Source organism: Salvelinus alpinus, chromosome 2, assembly GCF_045679555.1.
Source record: "Salvelinus alpinus chromosome 2, SLU_Salpinus.1, whole genome shotgun sequence".
Classification (NCBI taxonomy): Eukaryota; Metazoa; Chordata; class Actinopteri; order Salmoniformes; family Salmonidae; genus Salvelinus; species Salvelinus alpinus.
The window spans coordinates 57,309,992-57,335,681 of record NC_092087.1 but is presented as its reverse complement, the minus strand read 5'-3'; positions in this window follow the sequence as shown (position 1 = coordinate 57,335,681).

The following is a 25,690-nucleotide window of genomic DNA, read 5'->3' as shown; positions in this document are numbered from 1 at the left end:
CAATGCTTGGAGTTTGTCAGAACTTGTGGGTTTTTGTTTGTCCACCCGCCTCTTGAGGATTGACCACAAGTTCTCAATGGGATTAAGGTCTGTGGAGTTTCCTGTCCATGGACCCAAAATATCGATGTTTTGTTCCCCGAGCCACTTAGTTATCACTTTTGCCTTATGGCAAGGTGTTCCATCATGCTGGAAAAGGCATTGTTCGTCACCAAACTGTTCCTGGATGGTTGGGAGAAGTTGCTCTCGGAGGATGTGTTGGTACCATTCTTTATTCATGGCTGTGTTCTTAGGCAAAATTGTGAGTGAGCCCACTCTCTTGGCTGAGAAGCAACCTCACACATGAATGGTCTCAGGATGCTTTATTGTTGGCATGACACAGGACTGATGGTAGCGCTCACCTTGTCTTCTCTGGACAAGCTTTTATCCGGATGCCCCAAACAATCGGAAAGGGGATTCATCAAGGAAAATGACTTTACCCCAGTCCTCAGCAGTCCAATCCCTGTACCTTTTGCAGAATATCAGTCTGCCCCGGATGTTTTTCCTGGAGAGAAGTGGCTTCTTTGCTGCCCTTCTTGACACCATGCCATCCTCCAAAAGTCTTCGCCTCACTGTGCGTGCAGATGCACTCACACCTGCCTGCTGCCATTCCTGAGCAAGCTCAGATCCCGCAGCTGAATTAACTTCAGGAGATGGTCCTGGCACTTGCTGGATATTCTTGGGCGCCCTGAAGCCTTCTTCACAACAATTGAACCACTCTCCTTGAAGTTCTTGATGATCTGATAAATGGTTGATTTAGGTGCAATCTTACTGGCAGCAATATCCCGGCCTGTGAAGCCCATTTTTTGCAAAGCAATGATGATGGCACGTGTTTCCTTGCAGGTAACAATGGTTGACAGAGGAAGAACAATGATTCCAAGCACCACCCTCCTTTTGAAGCTTCCAGTCTGTTATTCGAACTCAATCAGCATGACAGAGTGATCTCCAGCCTTGTCCTCGTCAACACCTGTGTTAACGAGAGAATCACTGACATGATGTCAGCTGGTCCTTTTGTGGCAGGGCTGAAATGCAGTGGAAATGTTTTTTGGGGATTCAGTTCATTTGCATGGCAATGAGGGACTTTGCAATTAACTGCAATTTATCTGATCACTCTTCATAACATTCTGGAGTATATGCAAATTGCCATAATACAAACTGAGGCAGCAGACTTTGTGAAAATTAATATTTGTGTCATTCTCAACTTTTGGCCACGACTGTATATTAAAAATGTTATTCAAACTTTCAAATGTCGAGACCGATCAGGAATTGTGTGCTTGTATATATATTTTGATAACATTTATACTATTCAAGTTTTTGACCTTTTAAGAAACATCAACCACTTTCATGGGATTTCTTCAACATTCTAAAGGGCCCCTAGTCCCAGTCGGTATTTGATAGAACATCGTGGCACTGCCCGCTTGTGGGAAAAACAACCTGTGGTTACTTGGGTTACCCCATTGTCTAACAGCAAAATTTTTACCTTTTTCAAAAACAATTTTCTTGTCGTCTCCTTGTTTTAGGCAATTACAAAACTACATTTAAGAAAAATACATGTCTAAAGATTCCTTTTCAACATTGCCTGCTCCTGAGCGCTCTCACTACTTTAAAAAACGTAATATTTGTCACGGCCGATGCTGGAAGAAGCGGACCAAGGTGCAGCGTGGTGAGCATACATATTCCTTTTTATTTGAATGTCGCCAACAAAACAAACAATACAAACGACCGTGAAGCTTAACAGGGCTATGAAGCCTCTAACAAAGTTAACTACCCACACTGAAAGGAGGGAAAAAGGGCTACCTAAGTATGGTTCCCAATCAGAGACTGTCCCTGATTGAGAACCATACCCGGCCAAAACATAGAATGCCCACCCCAAATTACACCCTGACCAAACCAAATAGAGACATAAAAAGTCTCTCTAAGGTCGGGCGTGACAATACCCCCCCCCCCAAAGGTGCTGACTACGGCCACAAAACCTGAACCTATAGGGGAGGGTCTGGGTGGGCATCTATCTGCGGTGGCGGCTCAGGTGCGGGACGCAGACCCCGCTCCACCTCTGGCTCACCCCACTTTGGTGCCTCCTCTGGTGCGGGGACCCTCATTGCGGGCCCCGGACTGGGCACCCTCGCTGCGGGCCCCGGACTGGGCACCCTCGCTGCGGGCCCCGGACTGGGCACCCTCGTTGCGGGCCCCGGACTGGGCACCCTCGTTGCGGGCCCCGGACTGGGCACCCACGTTGCGGGCCTCGGACTGGGCACCCTCGTTGCGGGCCTCGGACTGGGCACCCTCGTTGCGGGCCCCGGACTGGGCACCCTCGTTGCGGGCCCCGGACTGGGCACCCTCGTTGCGGGCCCCGGACTGGGCACCCTCGTTGCGGGCCCCGGACTGGGCACCCTCGTTGCGGGCGCCGGACTGGGCACCCTCTCTGCGGACCACGGACTGGGGACCGTCGCCAGGGGCTCCGGACTGGGGAGACCTACTAGAGGCTCTGGACTGGAGGCCGTCGTTGGAGGCTTCGTGCCATGACTCCTCACTGGAGGCTTCGTGCCATGACTCCTCACTGGAGGCTTCGTGCCATGGATCATCACTGGAGGCTTCGTGCCATGGATCATCACTGGAGGCTTCGTGCCATGGATCATCACTGGAGGCTTCGGACTGGAGGGACATACAGGAGGCCTGGCTCTGGGAGCAGGCACAGGACTCACCAGGCTGGGAAGACATACAGGAGGCCTGGTTCTGGGAGCGGGCACAGGATACACTGGGCCGTGGAGACGCACTGGAGGTCTCGAGCGTAGAGCCTGCACAACCGTCCTGGCTGGATGGTTACTTTGGCCCGGCACGTGCGGGGCGCAGGCACAGGACGCGCTGTGCAGACGCACCGGAAACACAGTGCGCAGAGCCGGCGCAGGATATCCTGGGCCGTAGAGACGTACTGGCGGCCAGATGCGCTGAGCCGGCACCCTCTGACCTGGCTGGATGCCCAATCTAGTCCGGCCGATTCGGGGAGCTGGAAGGTAGCGCACCGGGCTGTGAACGCGCACTGGAGACACTGTGCGCTCCACCGCATAACACGGTGCCTGACCGGTACGACGCTCGCCACGGTAAGCATGGGGAGTTGGCTCAGGTCTGTAACCCGACTCCGCCAATCGCCCCGTGTTCCCCCCCCAACATTTTTGGGGGGCTGCCTCTCGGGCTTCCTTGCTAGCCGTGTTCCCTCGTAACGATGGGCCCCTTTACCAGCTGCTTCCACCTGTTCCCATGGAAGGCGATCCCTTCCGGCCAGGATCTCCTCCCATGTCCAGGATCCTTTGCCGTCCAGGATGTCATGTCCTCCTTTTTACCACGCTGCTTGGTCCTTTTGTGGTGGGTAGTTCTGTCACGGCCGATGCTGGAAGAAGCGGACCAAGGTGCAGCGTGGTGAGCGTACATATTCCTTTTTATTTGAATGTCGCCAACAAAACAATACAAAACACCCGTGAAGCTTAACAGGGCTATGAAGCCTTTAACAAAGTTAACTACCCACACTGAAAGGAGGAAAAAAGGGCTACCTAAGTATGGTTCCCAATCAGAGACAACGATCGACAGCTGCCCCTGATTGAGATCCATACCCGGCCAAAACATAGAAATTAAGAAACATAGAAAACAAAACAGAATGCCCACCCCAAATCACACCCTGACCAAACCAAATAGAGACATAAAAAGGCTCTAAGGTCAGGGCGTGACAATATTGTAGTGCTTCCCTCAAGCCACTTTTTATGATGGTGCTAGTAGCCACATGTCCAATTATAGCACTGGGTGAGCACATTCTAAACATGACAATGAGTAAGAATTTGTTCTTAACTGACTTGCCCAGTTAAATAAAGGTAAAATAAAAAATTTAATGAGTAAACGTATACCTTTTGCACAAATCAGCTTTTTTGATCACTTTACCAACATCTCAGACCAAAATTTTGAGGGTATGACTTGGTGTACTTCTCTGGTTTTCAAAACTAAAATCAGAACAGAAATATCTTCTACCAATCAAACGTTACAGCTGTTTTAGTAAAGTCAATGACATCTTCTGTCAACTTTTACAAACAAAATTTGCACCACTTTAGCAATATATTAGACAATAACTTAGAGAAAATGAAGGACACAATCCGTGTTGAATACACATTTTTCCAGGGGCCCATCTCTCACACTATAGGAAAGGGAACGCAAGACATTTGAGGGATCCGTTTTGAGATAATCTAATCTGGATGCATCTCAAATGGCACCCTATTCCCTTTAACTCTTCCCTACATAGCTACAGTGGGGAGAACAAGTATTTGATACACTGATGATTTTGCAGGTTTTCCTACTTACAAAGCATGTAGAGGTCTGTAATTTTTATCATAGGTACACTTCAACTGTGAGAGACGGAATCTAAAACAAAAATCCAGAAAATCACATTGTATGATTTTTAAGTAATTAATTTGCATTTTATTGCATGACATAAGTATTTGATACATCAGAAAAGCAGAACTTAATATTTGGTACAGAAACCTTAGTTTGCAATTACAGAGATCATACGTTTCCTGTAGTTCTTGACCAGGTTTGCACACACTGCAGCAGGGATTTTGGCCCACTCCTCCATACAGACATTCTCCAGATCCTTCAGGTTTCGGGGCTGTCGCTGGGCAATACGGACTTTCAGCTCCCTCCAAAGATTTTCTATTGGGTTCAGGTCTGGAGACTTGCTAGGCCACTCCAGGACCTTGAGATGCTTCTTACAGAGCCACTCCTTAGTTGCCCTGGCTGTGTGTTTCGGGTTGTTGTCATGCTGGAAGACCCAGCCACGACCCATCTTCAATGCTCTTACTGAGGGAAGGAGGTTGTTGGCCAAGATCTCGCGATACATGGCCCTATCCATCCTCCCCTCAATACGGTGCAGTCGTCCTGTCCCCTTTGCAGAAAAGCATCCCCAAAGAATGATGTTTCCACCTCCATGCTTCACGGTTGGGATGGTGTTCTTGGGGTTGTACTCATACTTCTTCTTCCTCCAAACACGGCGAGTGGAGTTTAGACCAAAAAGCTCTATTTTTGTCTCATCAGACCACATGACCTTCTCCCATTCCTCCTCTGGATCATCCAGATGGTCATTGGCAAACTTCAGACGGGCCTGGACATGCGCTGGCTTGAGCAGGGGGACCTTGCGTGCGCTGCAGGATTTTAATCCATGACGGCGTAGTGTTACTAATGGTTTTCTTTGAGACTGTGGTCCCAGCTCTCTTCAGGTCATTGACCAGGTCCTGCCGTGTAGTTCTGGGCTGATCCCTCACCTTCCTCATGATCATTGATGCCCCACGAGGTGAGATCTTGCATGGAGCCCCAGACCGAGGGTGATTGACCGTCATCTTCAACTTCTTCCATTTTCTAATAATTGCGCCAACAGTTGTTGCCTTCTCACCAAGCTGCTTGCCTATTGTCCTGTAGCCCATCCCAGCCTTGTGCAGGTCTACAATTTTATCCCTGATGTCCTTACACAGCTCTCTGGTCTTGGCCATTGTGAAGAGGTTGGAGTCTGTTTGATTAAGTGTGTGGACAGGTGTGTTTTATACAGGTAACGAGTTCAAACAGGTGCAGTTAATACAGGTAATGAGTGGAGAACAGGAGGGCTTCTTAAAGAAAAACTAACAGGTCTGTGAGAGCCGGAATTCTTACTGGTTGGTAGGTGATCAAATACTTATGTCATGCAATAAAATGCAAATTAATTACTTAAAAATCATACAATGTGATTTTCTGGATTTTTGTTTTAGATTCCGTCTCTCACAGTTGAAGTGTACCTATGATAAACATTACAGACCTCTACATGCTTTGTAAGTAGGAAAACCTGCAAAATCGGCAGTGTATCAAATACTTGTTCTCCCCACTGTACGTATGGGCTCTGGTCAAAATGTTGCACCATTTAGGGAATAGGGTTCCATTCCGGATGCAACCTCTTTCTGTGCATCACAAGTTATTCAAGATGCCAATCATCCCTATTGCCAGTGACCAAGAACATGTTAATTATTGTCAAAGGTAGTAACTCAGCTTGTTTTTGTAACTCGTCTTGTCTGCAGCGTGTAAATGTTCACCCACTCTTAGGGCCGTTGCGGTTGACCGTATTATTGCCACACTGGCAGTCACGAGTTATGAAGGCAGTCAAATTCCATGTGACCGTTTAGACACAGTAATTAGGCTTCTCTAAGCTCTGATGCTGCTGATGGTTATTAGTAGCCTACCAAACTTGCTAACTGCCTGGTACTCAACACTCTATCGTCCCTCTAATCACTCTGACATCAATGCAAATGTAATCGAAAATAATCAAAAACACTTAGCCCATGAGCTCATGTTGCCCAACATTTTATAGCCCCACGTTTGTAGAACAACTAAAGTTACATTAATAACTCTAAATTAAGCATATAGGAGTACCTATTTCTTTGTTAACCGCTCAAAACAGAATAGCCGAATGTGCACACTCACTCAAATCGTTTGGAGAAAATATCCTTTCTTCAAGAATTAAAGAATAAAGAATCCTTTTCAGCTTTGTTCAATTGGATTCTTCATAATATAACATAATGCCACGGAATTCTAAGCAAATCTTGTCTGCTAAATGAACTAGTGTAGCCCACAGCCATTTGGCATAGCCAGATCATTACATTTACATTACATTTAAGTCATTTAGCAGACGCTCTTATCCAGAGCGACTTACAAATTGGTGCATTCACCTTATGATATCCAGTGGAACAACCACTTTACAATAGTGCATCTAACTCTTTTAAGGGGGGGGGGGGTTAGAAGGATTACTTTATCCTATCCTAGGTATTCCTTAAAGAGGTGGGGTTTCAGGTGTCTCCGGAAGGTGGTGATTGACTCCGCTGACCTGGCGTCGTGAGGGAGTTTGTTCCACCATTGGGGTGCCAGAGCAGCGAACAGTTTTGACTGGGCTGAGCGGGAACTGTACTTCCTCAGAGGTAGGGAGGCGAGCAGGCCAGAGGTGGATGAACGCAGTGCCCTTGTTTGGGTGTAGGGCCTGATCAGAGCCTGAAGGTACGGAGGTGCCGTTCCCCTCACAGCTCCGTAGGCAAGCACCATGGTCTTGTAGCGGATGCGAGCTTCAACTGGAAGCCAGTGGAGAGAGCGGAGGAGCGGGGTGACGTGAGAGAACTTGGGAAAGTTGAACACCAGACGGGCTGCGGCGTTCTGGATGAGTTGTAGGGGTTTAATGGCACAGGCAGGGAGCCCAGCCAACAGCGAGTTGCAGTAATCCAGACGGGAGATGACAAGTGCCTGGATTAGGACCTGCGCCGCTTCCTGCGTGAGGCAGGGTCGTACTCTGCGAATGTTGTAGAGCATGAACCTACAGGAACGGGTCACCGCCTTGATGTTAGTTGAGAACGACAGGGTGTTGTCCAGGATCACGCCAAGGTTCTTAGCACTCTGGGAGGAGGACACAATGGAGTTGTCAACCGTGATGGCGAGATCATGGAACGGGCAGTCCTTCCCCGGGAGGAAGAGCAGCTCCGTCTTGCCGAGGTTCAGCTTGAGGTGGTGATCCGTCATCCACACTGATATGTCTGCCAGACATGCAGAGATGCGATTCACCACCTGGTTATCAGAGGGGGGAAAGGAGAAGATTAATTGTGTGTCGTCTGCATAGCAATGATAGGAGAGACCATGTGAGGATATGACAGAGCCAAGTGACTTGGTGTATAGCGAGAATAGGAGAGGGCCTAGAACAGAGCCCTGGGGGACACCAGTGGTGAGAGCACGTGGTGCGGAGACAGATTCTCGCCACGCCACCTGGTAGGAGCGACCTGTCAGGTAGGACGCAATCCAAGCGTGGGCTTGGCGTAACATAAGGACAACTCAGAGTATGCTACTCTGTTCTTCTAAAATAGACTATATTTTCTTTATATCATGCTTCTTTAGAGCTGTCTAAAATAAATAATGGATTTATTGTGAAGGTGTAGGCTATATTACATGGATTTATTAGACTTTTTAAAATGTAGATGTTCCAAAGGTCTGCATCAGTGGCTTGTAGGCTGTGTGTGGAATACAGGATATGCTAAATGTGTTTATGTTAATTAACGGTCAATTACCGTGAGGCTGACAGTTATTTGCTTGCCAATCACCGGCTGACGAAATTTCGCGACCGCCACAGCCCTACCCTCTCTGCATCTTCACACACACACACACACACACACACACACACACACACACACACACACACACACACACACACACACAGTGATGTGGAAGAGAGCATTTCATAGCCCCTGACAAATGAGGCGCTCTCTCTCACTGAGGGTTTTTAATAACTTAATTTGATTGCGTCAAAAACGATTGTTTCTATGGGTAACTTGAAAGAAGGGAGGGAGCAACTGGGCATTCATCTGATGAGGACATAATGTCAATTTCTGTATGGGAAGATCCTGAAGTGTGGCAGAGTGGGTTGTGTGCGTGAGATGTGCCTGCTCTGAAGAGGTTTGTGTTGGCAACATCTGTATCTATGAAAATCTTTAGTATAGAAAACAAAGGGGGGAACAGTAAGGGAAAGGAAGGTAGGGGCATACAAAGACATACAAAGCAACACGGAACCACCATTACAATGCAAAAACACTTCACCTAAGCATGGCATACATTTGTACTGTACATTATGTTACTTGTCTAAGATAATGTTATTCACAAATTTTCTACAACACTTTTCTGATTGGGTCCATTAAGATAAACTTGGAAAATATTTCAGATTAGTATGTGAAGACAACAAATATGTAGTCCAGGTGTTGTGGGTTGTTCGAATTGAAATAACAGTAGAAATGAAATCTTTGTTTATGTTTAGTTAGGTACAGATGTTGAACTTTACCAGTATGATGATGATGTCATAAGCATTGCCATTGAGCTGCAGGTGGGTTTGTTCGCTATAGTTAGCGTTCTTTACTTTTGTACACTTGAAAGTTTATTTTCTATCCTTTCTGTGCTTTTACATATTTTCCTGCATTCTAACAGAAAATTAATTCTAAAGTTGTGACTATGAATAGTTAGGGATTAACTACAGATCCCATTGGGCCAGGTAACAACGGTAACAACTCTTTTTTTCCAGTTTAATCTTGTGAGTTGCAGTGTCATCACTTAGGCAGACATTTTGTGTTATCAGCACACGTATGCAACATTTTTAACAGCCTCAACTCAAGTAGGAAATGCAAATGCTTAATTCAATTCCAGAAGATTATTGCCCATCTGTCTGCCCTATTGATTGACAGGCACATTTCCGGGCCTCTTCATTCGTTTCTCTCGATCAAATTGGAATGTTCAGTGTCAAATTTCACCCCTGCTAACCACACGAGACCCACTTGAATTAAAACCAGATGATGGCTCTTATTTTTCCGACTGAGGAGATCTTAACAGTGGACTCTGGGTCAATTTCAATCAGCACAAGTCGCAGAGTAGTTGAGCCCTCAGATATCTCCTCTTCACACTTTATTTTACATTTTTCACTCTTTTTTGACAGTAGCTCTTGGAATGTGAATTTATAGCAAGTCGAGGAAGACCTCCCTCACAGTCTCATTTATGCCAGTCATCAATCACAGAGAGAGTATTCAGACACTTGTGATTAAAGAGAGAGAGAGATATCTGATTGATTTCATTTTAATTACTCAATCATCCCATTTTGAACAGTCGTCTCAGCTCAGGACTTTATATCTGCACCGGATCGGCATTGACTGATCTTTGAGCTGCACATAAAAAATTTAACTGTCGATACCTCGTGCCATCAATGCAAACATTTGCCATTGAGATATGGAATACCTCATAGATATGGCTATACATGCTCATAATCAACTATATTTAAGGGGAAATAACGATACATTTCGAAAATGTGTCTACACTCTAAAAAATTAGGGGTTCAACTGAAGATCCTCGAAGAACCTTAGGGTTCTTGGCAATGAAAAACAGCCCCGAAAGGTGCTTCAAAGAACTTCTTAGGAGGTGTGGTTCATCGAGGAACCCCCATTGTTGCTGGACTTCTTCAGGGAACTTTGATACCATCGATCACCACATTCTTTTGGAGAGATTGGAGACCCAAATTGGTCTACACGGACAAGTTCGGGCCTGGTTTAGATCGTATCTGTCGGAAAGATATCAGTTTGTCTCTGTGAATGGTTTGTCCTCTGACAAATCAACTGTACATTTCGGTGTTCCTCAAGGTTCCGTTTTAGGACCACTATTGTTTTCACTATATATTTTACCTCTTGGGGATGTCATTCGAAAACATAATGTTAACTTTCACTGCTATGCGGATGACACACAGCTGTACATTTCAATGAAACATGGTGAAGCCCCAAAATTGCCCTCGCTAGAAGCCTGTGTTTCAGACATAAGGAAGTGGATGGCTGCAAACGTTCTACTTTTAAACTCGGCCAAAACAGAGATGCTTGTTCTAGGTCCCAAGAAACAAAGAGATCTTCTATTGAATCTGACAATTAATCTTGATGGTTGTACAGTCGTCTCAAATAAAACTGTGAAGGACCTCGGCGTTACTCTGGACCCTGATCTCTCTTTTGACGAACATATCAAGACTGTTTCAATGACAGCTTTTTTCCATCTACGTAATATTGCAAAAATCAGAAACTTTCTGTCCAAAAATGCAGAAAAATGTATCCATGCTTTTGTCACTTCTAGGTTAGACTACTGCAATGCTCTACTTTTCGGCCACCCGGATATAGCACTAAATAAACTTCAGTTAGTGCTAAATATGGCTGCTAGAATTCTGACTAGAACCCAAAAATTTGATCATATTACTCCAGTGCTAGCCTCCCTACACTGGCTTCCTGTTAAGGCAAGGGCTGATTTCAAGGTTTTACTGCTAACCTACAAAGCATTACATGGGCTTGCTCCTACCTATCTTTCCGATTTGGTCCTGCCGTACATACCTACACGTATGCTACGGTCACAAGACGCAGGCCTCCTAAATGTCCCTAGAATTTCTAAGCAAACAGCTGGAGGCAGGGCTTTCTCCTATAGAGCTCCATTTTTATGGAATGGTCTGCCTACCCTTGTGAGAGACGCAGACTCGGTCTCAACCTTTAAGTCTTTACCGAAGACTCATCTCTTCAGTAGATCATATGATTGAGTGTAGTCTGGCCGAGGAGTGTGAAGGTGAACGGAAAGGCTCCGTTCAGGGGCTGAGTCACTGGCTTACTTTCCATGCCATCCCTAGGAGGGGTGCGTCACTTGAGTGGGTTGAGTCGCTGACGTGATCTTCCTGTTTGGGTTGGCACCCCCCCTTGGGTTGTGCCGTGGTGGAGATCTTGTGGGCTATACTCGGCCTTGTCTCAGGATGGTAAGTTGGTGGTTGAAGATATCCCTCTACTGGTGTGGGGGCTGTAGTTTGGCAAAGTGGGTGGGGTTATATCCTGCCTGTTTGGCCCTGTCCGGGGGTATCATTGGATGGGGCCACAGTGTCTCCTGACCCCTCCTGTCTCAGCCTCCAGTATTTATGCTGCAGTAGTTTGTGTCGGGGGGCTAGGGTCAGTCTGTTATATCTGGAGTACTTCTCCTGTCTTATCCGGTGTCCTGTGTGAATTTAAGTATGCTCTCTCTAATTCTCTTTCTCTCTTTCGTTCTCTCTCTAGGAGGACCTGAGCCCTAGGACCATGCCTTAGGACTACCTGGCATGATGACTCCTTGCTGTCCCCAGTCCACCTGGCCTTGCTGCTGCTCCAGTTTCAACTGTTCTGCCTGCGGCTATGGAACCCTGACCTGTTTACCGGACGTGTTACCTGTCCCAGACCTGCTGTTTTCAACTCTCTGGAGACAGCAGGAGCGGCAGAGATACTATTAATGATCGGCTATGAAAAGCCAACTGACATTTACTCCTGAGGTTCTGACTTGTTGCACCCTCGACAACTACTGTGATTATTATTATTTGACCATGCTGGTCATTTATGAACATTTGAACATCTTGGCCATGTTCTGTTATAATCTCCACCCGGCACAGCCAGAAGAGGACTGGCCACCCCTCATAGCCTGGTTCCTCTCTAGGTTTCTTCCTAGGTTTTGGCCTATCTAGGGAGTTTTTCCTAGCCACCATGCTTCTACACCTGCATTGCTTGCTGTTTGGGGTTTTAGGCTGGGTTTCTGTACAGCACTTTGAGATATCAGCTGATGTAAGAAGGGCTATATAAATACATTTGATTTGAACTTCACAATTGCAACTGAAAACATGCTAAGTTTAAATGCGACAACAGTTAAAATGGTAAGTTGGGTTGATGTTTGGCTCTGAATATGTATCGAAATAATTTATATAATGAATAACGAAGACAATTATGGCCTTCTGTGAAGAGCTTCCATAAAGTTAACTGTCACGTTAGTTAGCTATAGTTCAGAAGAATGAACATAAATATTAGAAAGCCGGGTTTGACTGTTGGCGTTGTATGAGCTACAATACAGTAACGTTAGCTAACGTTATGTCCTAACTAGGCAGAACTAGGTTTGTATTATTTCCATAACTTTATTCTGTCCCATATATTGTATATCGTTTCCATAAAGCCAACATGGTTTCACACCCATTAACGTAAGTTTCCAATCTAGAGCAGTTCTCAGTTTTGTGAGAATGAACAAGCTAACGTTAGCGTCGTTGACGCTATGTCACGTCTGCTCCCGCTCTTCCCTCCCCCTGGCGCTTGAGGGCGCCAGGTTGCCCTGCATGACGCACTCTGGCATCCATCACGCACACCTGCCTTCCCTCGTCACACGCATCAGCGTTATTGGACTCACCTGGACTCACTTATCACCTGTTAATTTCCTCCCCTTTATATGTCAGTTCCCCAGCTCTGTTCCCCACTGCTGCATTGTATTGTTTTTGTCTTTAGTATTAGTTTGCTGACGCTGTTCCTGTCTCGTTCTATGTCCGTCTTTATTAAATGTTTTACTCTCCGTACCTGCTTTGTCTCTCCAGCATCATTCCATGTGACACGCTAGCTAGCTAACTAACTAAGGATGGTGACCTGTCCAGACGAGATGTTACAACGAACTGAATCGAGCAATGGAGGGCTTCCTCTTTATATAGCCGGCTACAGCATGCAATCCTTATGAACTCACAAGGGAGCATAACATTACATGTACAATACTATCCCATTTTGGAAACGTTACATGTATGCCCCCTTGTGCCTGGAGGGAAGTGAATAGCTTAGATGGTAGCTATAGATGGAATTCAACTGCATAATGGTATTAATACAGTAACTAGACATATTTTGTATAAATGCATGCCCTTCAGAATCCTAACACAGTATTGCCACGCAGCAAAATGTTCCGTATAATCTTTCAAGTCAGCCTGATCAAATATTGAAAGATATAAAGATAGCTTGACATTTGATATTAGGACTGTATGGCAGTACTGTATTGGCTACTGCTTCTCCAAAATGTTCTTCTATTTTGCATTCAGTTGAATGTCGATGCCATTTATCTTTCAATATTTATTTAGTATACACTACCGGTCAAATGTTTTAGAACACCTGCTCATTCAAGAGTTTTTCACTATTTTCTACATTGTAGAATAATAGTGAAGACATCAGCACTGTGAAATAACACATATGGAATCATATAGTAACCAAAAAAGTGTTAAACAAATCAAAATATCATGGAATAGGCAATGTGAAAGTTTATAAAAATCAAAGTTATTTGATTGGAATTTAGTTTGCAAGAAAGCTAGGCGGATATTTTCTTATTTAAAATGTGCGTGAAACTTTGCTTCATCCTTACACATTTCTCGAGCTTGTTATGTATGTTGTTTAGCGCAGGGGACTCAAGCCTGGATTGACTCGTGCCTGGTAAAAACCTTATTCTATTTTGTAATGTATTCCAAAATTCTAACAAAATACACCAGCTACATCATTTAGGAGATAAAGGTTGTGAGCACGGTGTTCCTAAGCAGTTCGACAATTATCTTCTAATGTAATTGTGTGGCTACGATGCCATCCTTAGAGCACAGCATTTTCTGCTTGGTTTCCGGAGCATTGAAAGAGAATACCGAGGTCTGATGATGCTTCTGACAATATGGTAAAAAGCGTGTTGTGTCGGGTGATGATGTAGGCTATTTTGAAAACTGCCCGTGTTTATAAGAAGCCCCCTCCTGCGTGTGTTGTTGGATGATTTGGCTGCTGTGTTCTCCTTGCTTGGCAGATATTTCAGAAAAGGTCAAATTGTGAACCTGCAAACCAAATGTATCACATAGACCAGAGGAGAGATAAGAAGCAAGAGTTTTTTTTAACCCCCAGCATTATTTTTGTTCAGGAAACCTGGCAATCCACCTTGTTTCAATACTTTTATGCCAGTTCAAATCTCAACACAACATCCATTTGGAAAAATACTAACTCACAAATCAATCACATTTTCCACCTGAATTATTGAAGTTGAAACAATGAACACACAACAGCCCAGCACACAACAGCAGCACCTGAGTTGGGTATTACTGGGTAGGTTGATTTCCCATCAGTCACATCACATGGCTTTAATCTAGCATTAGTGAGCTGGGGTTCCAGATGCTTCCAAGTGTCCTACCCCAGGCCAAGCTTTTATCTGGAACAGACTCTGAGAGAGGAGTAGAGGTGGTGGTTGGGGGTTTGCAGTGTGACTAAAGCTCAGTGCAGCTCACACTCATCCTGGGTTTGCTATCGAGTCACAGTGCCTCTCCCTGGGAAAACTGGATCCCCTATTTTCATCTGGGTCTTATATACAGGTTTGGTAGGGGACTGAGTGGCACAGATAAGAGTCCAAAGTCCATCAAACCTGCTGGAGCACACTGGCCAGCCAGGCCATGCCTGGTGATGGACTCACCTGGATGCTCCACCGAGCTGAGCCCCAGTACTCTCTAGCATCAGAGGGGATTTGAAGGGGAGGGAGTTGTTCACTCTCCTTTAGGAAGGTGCTGTCAGATCGGGGTTTAAATACTATTCTAAAGTTATTCAGTCTTAGCATTTGAGTTAGTCTGCATGGAGTGCCAGGTGGGCGGGGTTTGTTGGCTTTGCTTTTCTGCAATTATTCCATTTGTTTCTTTGAGCCCGGCAAGCTTAATCAAGCCCAGCTGAAGTATTTGAAATGATTCCAAATAGTTTTTGAAACCATGCTGTATATATTACCTGCATGGGGAGGTTTTCTTATCCACCACCACCACTGCTATCCTGAAGCACTCGGCTGGGCTGAGAGTCGTATAGGTTACACACGGTGGGCTAAGTGAGGCTATATCCAGGGATGGGATTTTTGCTGCACTTATCAACTTTAGTTTAGTAAATTTGTCTGTTTTGTTAAAACCGCTAGGAGATCATTTCAAAACCATAAAAAAAATACATTATGTATCGTATCCTTGTTAATAAGCTAAGGTTTTTCTTAAACCTACTGTACAATATATCCAAGTGCTTAACTATATGCTGTCAACACAATTAGATCTAATTGTCCCCACAATAGAACCCATCTCAGATCAAAGAGGTTAAATCATTTAAGATTTGTGGAGACATTTCTTCTAAAATTGTATCAAAAGAGGTATCTTAATTATGTACATTAAACATGTACATTTAAAAGATGACTGAAATCAAAAGAGATAAGACACTGTACCTTCCAATCTAGTCTACATAACAGAAATCTCCTGAGGAACACTGCAACTCAAAGGGTTATTTAAAATGATCTTTACATTGCTTTACCCTACAAACCTCACTGGAGGCTACTTCGTAACACAGGCCAGCACTTTTGCATGGAGGGCAACATTTTATATCACAATTTCAAGAGCCAAAAAGCAAATCCGTGAGGTTTAAGTTGACAGATGTAGCTAACTGTTATATAAACAATAATTACAATGTATTTCTGCATTTCAATGAGAGACATTCAATAACGTCCGAAACCTGCCCCTTGCTGTGTGTTACATCAGGACTCCTGACTTGTCTCTTGGAAGACTAGTAGCATTTTTCACATGCCGCTAAAGCTAGGCTATTTGACCCCTGAAATCAGGACATTATCTAAAAATGCCTATAGCAACACTGTTGGATGAGGACTTGCAGCAGTAAAGGTACTCAGTGCGACTAATTATTATGTTCATTGTGGTAATTGGGTGCTTGGGGGAAGGTCTAAGAGAGTTGGAATAAGATCCAAGAGAAGGGTACACATAAAGTGGGGTCCCCAAAAGGTTTCCACAATAATCAGGGTGTGGAAGGCAAGACAGGAACTAATTCAAAGCATAGTGATATACATCCCTGTACTTGGCTTGACTATGAATGCACAGATTGGACTGGTTGTAAATGGGCAATAGGAAGCTGAAGCATTTCTGACCATATTTTTTGGAAAGACAGATGTTGACACGGTGTGTTGAGTTAGGAGAATCAAACTCACTGATCTGAGTTGTGAGGTGACAGTTGGTTAGATTTTGATTGCTTTCTTTTGGATGATGGAAAAGTAAATCTATTTGAACACCTAATCTAAAGTTGTGGGTGGAAAGGAGTGAATAAGAGCATGGCAATAAGTTTCTTTAAATAAAAATAGATTTGCATCTGTTTGGCAGTCAGTGACATTTACTACACTTTTCAGAACAAGCATAATCTGCCAATGTTGTTCATTAGGAGTCTATCTATTATAACCCCTCTAAATTGTTCAGAAAACAAAAAAATACTGTAATGAAGCAGCAGGAATACATTCCTGCAAGAGTGCCCCTTCTACTGAAAAAGTCTAAAGAGAAGAGTGAAAGGGAAAGAGAGAGAAACATCAAAAAACAAAAATAGGACATAAAAAGGGGCAAAAAAAAGGTGGAAAGACATTTGGTAGCTCTAGTTCGCTCTTTAGTCCTCGCATCAGAGCATATGAATCCGGGTCATTGGTCTTGTTTCCTCCTGGATCGCCTGTCAAGTTGAATATGTATAAACTGGCCTTGCCTGGAGCTCCCGTTAAAATATATCAGTTTGCGGAGGGGGCAGCCGGGCCATGGGCAGGGGGTATTACTTCCCCCAGATTGAGCACGCTCCCTCAGGTTCCAATCACAGCGGACATGCCTGTTGACTCATTTGGACCTTTTCCAGCTGCCTATCCGTAGTTCAGCACGGCAGCACACAATGACACGTGCACAGTGTTTGCAGTTCCCTGTGTGTCACAGTGACAGGGGGCCCCTCGCCTTAATCCTATTCTATCAAAGCAGATTCAACTTTGACAGATTGGCGGAAATAGGATGAAGATAGCTACTGTACCGTACCAGGGTGTCGGGTAGATGATACTGTTTATTGGGTAAGAGAGGCAAAAGGTGAGCCCATAATCTGGTGAGCCACTCAGATCACAGGATAAACTAAGGAAGAAAATGCCCCTTAAACTACATTTGGTAACACTTTATATTAATCTATTTATACACATTATTATTATAATTCAGTTAATTGCATGAATAAATGGACTACATTTTTATAAACAAACTAATGTGACTAGTGGTGGTGCTATTAGAGCCAGAGAGAGTCAACATCACGGTAACCTCTAAGTTTATGAAGTTGCACTTCATGTTTGCTGGATGCGTGGTTGAACCTTTGACCCCGTCAGCTCAAGTGCTGCTCTCTTTCAGGCCGACTATTCCAGTTCCCTAATTACAGCTGTCATTCCTGACAGGAATCCTGTCAGAATACTGGGTCCAAAATGGCACTCATTGTTTGTCACCTCGTTCTCAGAAAGTGTGAAAACGAAGAGGTGACATATCTCAGTGGATCATTCTCTTCTTCTTTTCCTTCCTGTTTTTTTTCTCACTGTCTGGTTATGTGTGAAGAGGGGTATGCATGGAATTCTGCTTGACTGCATTTCCTCTTTGACCTTTGACAAAATTTCTGACAAAACGCAACAGTATACAGTGGGGCAAAAAAGTATTTAGTCAGCCACCAATTGTGCAAGTTCTCCCACTTAAAAAGATGAGAGAGGCCTGTAATTTTCATCATAGGTACACTTCAACTATGACAGACAAAATGAGAAAAAAAAGCCAGAAAATCACATTGTAGGATTTTTAATGAATTTATTTGCAAATTATGGTGGAAAATAAGTATTTGGTCAATAACAAAAGTTTATCTCAATACTTTGTCATTGCCAACAAAGGGTATATAACAGAGGTCAAACGTTTTCTGTAAGTCTTCACAAGGTTTTCACACACTGTTGCTGGTATTTTGGCCCATTCCTCCATGCAGATCTCCTCTAGAGCAGTGATGTTTTGGGGCTGTTGCTGGGCAACACGGACTTTCAACTCCCTCCAAAGATTTTCTATGGGGTTGAGATCTGGAGACTGGCTAGGCCACTCCAGGACCTTGAAATGCTTCTTATGAAGCCACTCCTTCGTTGCCCGGGCGGTGTGTTTGGGATCATTCTCATGCTGAAAGACCCAGCCACGTTTCATCTTCAACGCCCTTGCTGATGGAAGGAGGTTTTCACTCAAAATCTCACGATACATGGCCCCATTCATTCTTTCCTTTACACGGATCAGTCGTCCTGGTCCCTTTGCAGATAAACAGCCCCAAAGCATGATGTTTCCACCCCCATGCTTCACAGTATGTATGGTGTTCTTTGGATGCAACTCAGCATTCTTTGTCCTCCAAACACGACGAGTTGAGTTTTTACCAAAAAGATCTATTTTGGTTTCATCTGACCATATGACATTCTCCCAATCTTCTTCTGGATCATCCAAATGCTCTCTAGCAAACTTCAGACGGGCCTGGACATGTACTGGCTTAAGCAGGGGGACACGTCTGGCACTGCAGGATTTGAGTCCCTGGCGGCGTAGTGTGTTACTGATGGTAGGCTTTGTTACTTTGGTCCCAGCTCTCTGCAGGTCATTCACTAGGTCCCCCCGTGTGGTTCTGGGATTTTTGCTCACCGTTCTTGTGATCATTTTGACCCCACGGGGTGAGATCTTGCGTGGAGCCCCAGATCGAGGGAGATTATCAGTGGTCTTGTATGTCTTCCATTTCCTAATAATTGCCCCCACAGTTGATTTCTTCAAACCAAGCTGCTTACCTATTGCAGATTCAGTCTTCCCAGCCTGGTGCAGGTCTACAATTTTGTTTCTGGTGTCCTTTGACAGCTCTTTGGTCTTGGCCATAGTGGAGTTTGGAGTGTGACTGTTTGAGGTTGTGGACAGGTGTCTTTTATACTGATAACAAGTTCAAACAGGTGCCATTAATACAGGTAAAGAGTGGAGGACAGAGGAGCCTCTTAAAGAAGAAGTTACAGGTCTGTGAGAGCCAGAAATCTTGTTTGCTTGTAGGTGACCAAATACTTATTTTCCACCATAATTTGCAAATAAATTCATTAAAAATCCTACAATGTGATTTTCTGGATTTTTTCCCCTCATTTTGTCTGTCATAGTTGAAGTGTACCTATGATGAAAATTACAGGCCTCTCTCATCTTTTTAAGTGGGAGAACTTGCACAATTGGTGGCTGACTAAATACTTTTTTGCCCCACTGTATGTTGTGAACACTTTTCTTTAGAATTTAAGATTTTGATAACATGACAACTTTAATGTGATTTTCCTGTAATATATTTGAAATTGAGATAAAACAGATGCATATGTACCTATTCTAATAACATTGTAAGTCACTACAAATCATTTGACATGTCCAACAATCAATCCCAAGATTATCTGGTCTGATGAAACCAAGATTGAACTCTTTGGCCTGAATGCCAAACGTCACATCTGGAGGAAACCTGGCACCATTCCTACGGTGAAGCATGGTGATGGCAGCATCATGCTGTGGGGATGTTTTTCAGCGGCAGGGACTGGGAGACTAGTCAGGATCGAGGGAAAGATTAACAGAGCAATGTACAGAGAGATCCTTGATCTAAACCTGCTCCTGAGCGCTCAGGACCTCAGACTGGGGCGAAGGTTCATCTTCCAACAGGACAACAACCCTAAGCACACAGCCAAGACAACGCAGGAGTGGCTTCGGGACAAGTCTCTGAATGTCCTTGAGTGGCCCAGTCAGATCCCGGACTTGAACCCGATCGAACATCTCTGGAGAGACCTGAAAATAGCTGTGCAGAGACGCTCCCCATCCAACCTGAGAAGATCTGCAGAGAAAAATGGGAGAAACTCCCCAAATTGCAGGTGTGCCAAGCTTGTAGTGTCATACACAAGAAGACTCGAGGCTGTAATCGTTGCTAAATGTGCTTCAACAAAGTACTGAGTAAAGGGTCTGAATACTTATGTAAATATGATATTATTTATATTTTCTTATGTCTAAAAACCTGTTTTTGCTAAGTCATTATGGAGTATTGTGTGTAGATTGAGGGAAAAAAACAATTTAATGAATTTTAGAATATGGCTGTAACGTAACAAAATGTGGAAAAAGGGGTCAAGGGGTCTGAATACTTTCCAAATGCAAAAACAGACTCTTATTATTTCACTTTAACACACATTTAAGAGGATGAAATACCAAAAGGTGAATAACACCCCAAAGTATCTTTTCTGAGTTATGTCTTTCCCCGACATTGCACCAACGGTGTTTCCAATGCGATGTCTCTGTCATGCTGTCATGGCAACGGCACGCTCCGCAGGAGACTGAGACAAAGACACCAGTGAGACGAGAGGAAGCAGACACAGGGAGATCAACATGGCCATACATGCCCATACACATCATGTTGGCAAACTCTCAGGGATAGCAGATTGTCTACAACATATTTCCAGTATCCTTGTCCGGGCAGAAAATCACTATATCCACATTCCTCTTAACAGAATCCAGAAACAGAACATTTGAGACAAGTTAAAAACAGGAGAATAGAATACAAACTTCAATGACACTGCTATGCACTTTGAGTTGATTGTTGTCTTCATCATTTTAATTGGGAGCCATTATTTTGAGAATACGTGTCTAAAGTGTTCCTGTCCCATGTAACTATACCACTCAGTTTAACTCAAGTTCTTGTTTTTCTTTCAATATATTGAATTGGACTTAATATCCCTTAAGATGGCAGTAATGTATATGGCTCAAACTGATCATGTGCTATTCATTATTCCGTCACTCTTAGTGGAGCAAACAACAGAATTTCTACATCAACATTCAAACTTAATATGAAACCGAATGTACAATCCTAAAGGCGGGTAGAGTAGGGGGAGTCGCACTGTACAGTATTACCTTAACATATCGCTGTACCCTACCCAGCGCTTACGGCTTCCTTCAATTGATCTGTCTTCAGAAGGACAGTTCTAACCTCCTACCACAAAGGTTAGTTGTCCTACACCACCAATGGACGTCTTTTCATTCTGCTACTTCTGAACTTTCTATCCTGGGAGGCTCACAGAAAGAATGAGGTTAGGTAAGGGTCACAATGTGCGATATGACTATGGATGAAATGTCCAGTGAAATTGGAGTAGGTAGAAGGATGAAGTGCCACACATTCAGATAGCCTTAAAGACGAGTGTGAGGAGTGTCTTTGAGTTGTTTAGAATTAAGGAATCATTTCCTTCGCAAGACCTTCCAACTACCTACTCGTTGTTCCATGATGCAAGCATACATTGCTTTGTAGCTATAGCTAGGTGGCATTTGCTCTTCTCTCCTCTCCCAAAAAGAGGAGCAAGCAATTTGCCTCTATTTATCTTTATTTATTTCACCTTTATTTAACCAGGTAGGCAAGTTGAGAACAAGTTCTCATTTCCAATTGCGACCTGGCAATGGGGCCGTAGAAAGAAACAATGGACTTCTTATACTTCTTCTGTGAGGATAGACTTCTTTTCCAGGGGAATAAAGCATCTTGGTACGTTGAAGCTTGAAAAAGCATGTCGGATCTCTTTTCTCTGCAGTCTGAACGTGGTCCAGAAGACTGCCTCTCTCAGGGCTTTCTGCCAAGGCCTCTTTGGCTTGGCCATTACGTCCCTGGTCCAATTTGAAAGTCGGAGAGGATGCAATGTTTGAGAGATCCTTTACTCTATGTTCTTCTGCGTTATTATTTTAGATTTCATTCCTTTGTGACTGCAATTAATCGTAACTCTCACAAGCTAGTTTGGTATCTTGATTAATGTAAAAAAGATGTACCTACACTGTACCGCCCCTGCGATAACCCCAACCTCACTAACTGACAATTCTGTTTGTACAAACATCCTCCCATAGAAGGTATTTGACTCCCATGTTGCACACTATCCACAGAGTTGGGTAGGTTACTTTATAAATGTAATCGGTTACTAGTTACCTGTAACGTCATTTGGATTACCCAAACTCAGTAACTTAATCTGTTTACATTCAGTTACTTTTAGATTACTCACTCAGTAACGTAATATGATTACTTTCAGTTACTTTTAAATCACTTTCCCCTTGAGGCATTATAAGAAGACAAAAAACTATGTTGCCAACATATATTGCAGGATAAATCAATGTTACAGTTTACATAGGTGGCCGTAAATGGATGTTGTATATTACTTTATGGGTTATGTAGGCTTCTTCTAACCCATTGCTTTCTACTTTAATACAGATAATTATATGATTAGGCTCAATCTTTACATTAAAAACCAAAGTCTGTCAGAGTTCCAGTCATTCCAATTAATACCCGTGTTCTTCAAGAATATGACTTGGAAATATACATTTGCCAAATTGTTTTACCTGAGCATAACCCAAAAATGATGGACTAATTAGTCTACTCTGTTGTTTATGATGTTGTTGTCATCGAGGACAGTTTGGGCAAATTGTTTTGATTTGAAAGAGAAATAATACCAAAAAGTGCTATTTGCATGTGAAAAATAAATGCCAAATCCTGCATTTTCTATCAGCCTATTGTGTTTACATTTTTGTTGGTGAAACTTTGAGCATGTGTCCAATAGGCCTATCAAAGAAAAAAAATGTATCACCACGAATTAGATTGAGCAATAAAAGCCCCACTTGTGTTCTTAAATTAATCAAATCAAATTTATTTATATAGCCCTTCGTACATCAGCTGATATCACAAAGTGCTGTACAGAAACCCAGCCTAAAACCCCAAACAGCAAGCAATGCAGGTGTAGAAGCACGGTGGCTAGGAAAAACTCCCTAGAAAGGCCAAAACTTAGGAAGAAACCTAGAGAAGAACCAGGCTATGAGGGGTGGCCAGTCCTCTTCTGGCTGTGCCGGGTGGAGATTATAACAGAACATGGCCAAGATGTTCAAATGTTCATAAATGACCAGCATGGTCAAATAATAATAATCACAGTAGTTGTCGAGGGTGCAGCAAGTCAGCACCTCAGGAGTAAATGTCAGTTGGCTTTTCATAGCCGATCATTAAGAGTATCTCTACCGCTCCATAGTATGTGGAGCACAATACCATGGAGGAGTTTAGAAGGGAGGAACACACTCAAACATTTATTCCATAGGCTGGGATCTGCGCTATGTTGCATGAGTGCATTTTTCACTGGCTGTCCACTGGTTTCAAAAACAATGATTGATAGGCAGCTTAAACTTCTTGAATTCAATCATTATTGGGTTAAAATACACATGTACATTTGTGAACAGCCATCCACAACAACCACAATCTGTAAGGCGCAAAACGCTAAATGAGAGTGCATGATTCATATCAATAATAAGTGATACCCATGTCGCCGTAGGCTACACCACTGCTGTTTCCTTACCTTCAACTATTTATTCACGTTGGATGTATAATCTTTGGATACCGACAGCAGTCACACCATTCATTGCAAGACATAGCTTGGACTATAGCCTACAAAAGCCTATTCCTGCTCTTTTACCGCAATCCCATCAAAACTCATTTGGTGTGTCATCATAGTGGTTTCTGACTTGTGGTCAGACAAACTTAAACTTGCGTCTTTTAAATCAATGCTGATTTTGAATGTCATTTTGAAAACAGAAAAGCGTCATAAATAATTGAGTCACAAGCATCCTATCTGAATTTAAAAGTAATCATCTAGTTTTTCAAAAGTATATAATCTGTATCTGTATTTTTTTTGGTAACATAATGGATTAACGTTGGTGTTATGTAATCTGTTACATGTAACGGATTACAGTACATGTAATCCGTTACTCCCCAACCCTGACTATCCACAAGCATGCTGTACTAACCAAACCTGGGGGTTGTGTAATTAGGCACATTGACAGTATTTTGAATGTATGGCTTACTCTTTAGATTTAGAAAATCGTCCTTCATGCATTTGCCATTTTCTTACCTCTGCCCATTGATTTTGATTGTGCCAGTATAGCACAGGAGGAGTGTATGTGCAGTTTTCACGTACTCCACAGAATATACTCCACTGTGTTCAGATACAGCACCATAGAGCCTACAGTCTGGCATCCTAGGCAAAGCCCTAAGGGCCCTAACATTGGCATAGTCTTCAAAGCTCACCTCATTTCCATGCTCTGGTGAGTGTGAAAGTATATTTTCATCAAATCTGAGTTCCGGTATCAACAGACCCCGTAGAGGACCATTAGGCAAATCACGTGTTCAATGTCAGCTCAAATCTCAGGGTAGTGCTAACATGACCTGTGACCTCTAAGCCATGGATCCTCGCATCTAGCAAGCCTCTTTGGAACTCAAAGCAACAGTTGTATTCCCTTCTCCAGGCAACGATGATAGGGGATTCAAAACTTCACATTTTTCTATTTAAATTATTATACAAAATTCTTGCAACCAATAGAATGTTATATGTATGGGGGATACAATCTTCCCAGCTCTGCAGATTTTGCTGCGAAGGGGCAGAGTCATTACATCATTTATTTTGGTACTGTCCATATGTAGCTCGTTTTTGGTCACAGATCCAGGAATTGCTGAAGAATTGCAACATTTACCTAGAACTAATGCTGCAGATAGCAATACTGGGTGATTTGAAAAGTCATAGTCAATTGATCAATAATATAATAATTATTTTAGAATTTTTTTGTATCTTTAATTAACAATCTGTAGAAACTATGAGAATAGAAAGGTTCAGTACTTTTGTGAAGCATCACAGCACAGTTGAAAATATATATGGCAAATAGAAATCCAAAATGGATGGTGTTAAGAGATCAATGGGAGGGGTTGAATGGAGCTGAAGGGTAGAACTAATAACAACAAGATAACAAATGTAAAACACAGAGGGTCTGTAAAATGTGTGTAGGTTTGGAGCTTTTGTGAAATAGCACAGTTACAAGTGGAAATCAAACTGGATGGGCATCAGAAATAGAGGAAGGCCAGGACTTAAAACAAACAAAATATAACTATTGTAAAATAGATTGTGTCTGTAAACTGTGTATAGTATGTATAAATTGAAGGTAGAAGCCTAAGTGCCATTGTTTATTAGTTTAATCCAATTGGGGGACGGGTGGTAGGGTTTGCGGGGAATAATTAAGGTATATTCTAAAAGAAATTGTGTGTACACTACCGTGCAAAAGTTTGGGGTCACTTAGAAATGTTCTTGTTTTTGAAAGAAAAGCCAATTTCTTGTCCATTAAAATAACATCAAATTGATCAGAAACACAGTTGTAAATGACTATTGTAGATGAAAAAGGCAGATTTTTAAATGGAATATCTACATAGGTGTACAGAGGCCCATTATCAGCAACCATCACTCCTGTGTTCCAATGGCACGTTGTGTTAGCTAATCGAAGTTTATCATTTTAAAAGGCTAATTGATCATTAGAAAACCCTTTTGCAATTATGTTAGCACAGCTGAAAACTGTTGTTCTGATTAGAAGCAATAAAACCTGCCT